Below are 2867 nucleotides of genomic sequence, written 5' to 3'. Positions count from 1 at the left end.
CAGATGAATTTGCAGATTGCTCTTTCTAACTCTGTGAAGAATTGAGTTGGAATTTTGATGAGGATTGCATTGAATCTGTAGATTGCTTCTGGCAAGATAGCTATTTTTACTATATTGATCCTGCCAATCCATGAGCATGGGAGATCTTTCCATCTTCTGAGATCTTCTTCTATTTCTTTCTTCAGAGACTTGAAGTTTTTATTATACAGATCTTTCACTTGCTTGGTTAGGATCACACCAAGGTATTTTATATTATTTGTGACTATTGAGAAGGGCGTTGTTTCCCTAATTTCTTTCTCAGCCTGTTTATCCTTTGTGTAGAGAAAGGCCACTGATTTATTTGAGTTAATTTTATATCCAGCTACTTTGCTGAAGTTGTTTATCAGGTTTAGGAATTCTCTGGTGGAATTTTGGCGGTCACTTAAGTATACTATCATATCACTTGCAAATAGTGATATTTTGACTTTTTCCTTTCTAAATTGTATCCCTTTGATCTCCTTTTGTTGTCTAATTGCCCTAGGACTAGGACTTCAAGTACTATGTTGATGAGGTAGGGAGAGAGTGTGCAGTCTTGTCTAGTTCCTGATTTTAGTAGGATTGCTTCAAGTTCCTCTCTATTTAGCTTGATGTTGGCTACTGGTTTGCAGTAGATTGCTTTTATTATGTTTAGGTATGGGCCTTGAATTCCTGATCTTTCCAAGACTTTTAACATGAAGGGATGTTGGGTTTCATCAAAGGCTTTCTCAGTATCTCATGTGATGATCATATGGTTTTTCTCTTTTGCACCATCTCTCCAGCCTCATAATATCACCTTGATGCTGAACTTCCAATCTCTGGAACTACAAGAAAATAAATGACTGTCGCTGAAGCCACGGCATCTGGGCTACTTATTGTCATGGCTCAAGAAGCATGTACCATGTATCATGTCAGATATCTGCACAAGAGAATGGAAAGAGTGTGCAGCTGGGGACAAAGGAATGAACCTACAGTCTGTGTCAAAGCACGCACAGCCCCAGACCGAGTTTCTTAGCGGTTGTACAAGGCTGAGTTGTCTCTCTATGCATGGTGTAGCTGGTTTAATCACCGCAGTTATGATGGCTGTGGGGCTGCTAGTCAGTTTTACAACACTAAAGGCAACGTCTGAGACAAGCAGCCTCTAAAGAAAAAGGCGTGTTTTGGCTCAGCGTTTTGGAGTGTCTGTTTTATGATCAGTTGCTTCCATTGTCTTTGGGCCTGTGACAAGGTAACCCATGAAGGTGGGAGCACGGAGCAGAGCAAAACCCCATCACAGCCAAGAAACAGAAGAGAGAATGAGGTAGGGGATAGGGCCTGTAAGTGTTGGAGCTCTCAGGAGAAAGGGTTCCCAATGTTACAGCTGTTATATAAAGAACTGTTACAGCTCCACTTTGGCTGGAGCAGGGGATCGCTTCAAAGTGTTAATGTAAGTGTTGCCGCCCTGAAGGAAAAGGCTTCCTCTGCTGAAGTTCGGCTCCAGCTGCTGGGAAAGTTTCTGAAATGCAAGTGTAACAGCTCTGCTTGGCAAGGAAAACTCTGTTTCAGCAAGTGTTACAGTTCTGCTCTAAGAGGCATCCTGGCAGTCTGGAGCCAAGCAATAGCACAAACCTCATACAAGTGATCTAATGGGAGGGAAAATCCCAGGAGAATGGCTGCCTTTGCTTGGGCAGGAAGCAGCCAAGAACTGGGAAGAAGGCAGTCTTTATACAGTGTGTGTGTGTGGGGTGTGTGTGTGTGTGGGGTTGGGTGGGGGGCGGTACAGAGCTTTCCAGAATGGTTTGGGATTGGAAGGATTATATGGCCTGATCTTTGGGTCAAGCTCAGGTATTGGTGGGATATTTTTTTCTTTTTCTTTTGTAGGGCAGGACACTCTCCCATCTCTGGGTTGAGAATAGCAGTTACAACCATTAAAAAAGTCTGAAGCAGAAGGGAACGAGCAGAAGATAGGGTTCATATAGCACTTTGGGGTGGGGGTGGGGAGTTGGTGGATTTTCAAGTCTAGATCTTGCCTGCCTGTGCCTGGAGGGGCTGAGTTCACCTGACAGAGCAGCTAGAGTATTCTGTGGGTAGAGCCTGGCTATTGGGAGTCCTCAGGGGAGGACTGAAGTGCTTTAACAGCCTTACAGGACTGCCACCCCATATTCACTTCACCCTCGAGGCAGGGAGGCCCATTGCACCAGGCTGGATTAGAGGGCGGAAAGCTTAGCAGGGTGCGACTGGGTGCAGCACAGGATGTTGTTCCGTGGTATGTGTGCGGGCAACAAACATACCTGGGAACAGCTTCAGAGAACTGGTTTGTTTGTTGTGGATGGGGAAAAAGGAGTATTGTGTCCCTGGAGAGGTGACCTGGGACTCTGGGGCAAAGTTTGTGTGGCCGTGTACCATTGTCCAGGGTGGGGGGTACTGGAATATGCTTCATCGGCAGGAAGGAATTCCAGGTGCCGCTGGATGTGGTCTTCTGAGGGGAAAAGAGTTTTAACCTGGTTACCAGCTGGCTACGTGATCTCCTCTGGCGAGGCAAAGGTGAGGGCACAGGGCTACACATGCCAGGACATGGAGGGGTTTAGAGGGCTTGGGGGACAGTGATCTTGCTCCTATGGATCTCAGGAGAGATTTTCGGGGTTAAGACATACCTCGACGCCACTCTTGCTCTAGGCCTGCTCCTCCTAGTCCCCTGGCTCCCTAGCCCCATACAGAGCCCTACAACCTACTTCAAGAAACACCCCAATGACACAGCCTCTTACTAAACTATACTCCTAAGACCAAGTTTTTAGTAATTTTCCTTAGCTTTTTTACCTAGTGTTGTCTCTTTTCTGTCCCTTATGAATACTGGATTTTATTTGCTTGTTATG

Source organism: Mus caroli, chromosome 19 (genome assembly GCF_900094665.2).
Source record: "Mus caroli chromosome 19, CAROLI_EIJ_v1.1, whole genome shotgun sequence".
In the NCBI taxonomy this organism is placed as follows: Eukaryota; Metazoa; Chordata; class Mammalia; order Rodentia; family Muridae; genus Mus; species Mus caroli.
This window is presented reverse-complemented; position numbering follows the sequence as displayed.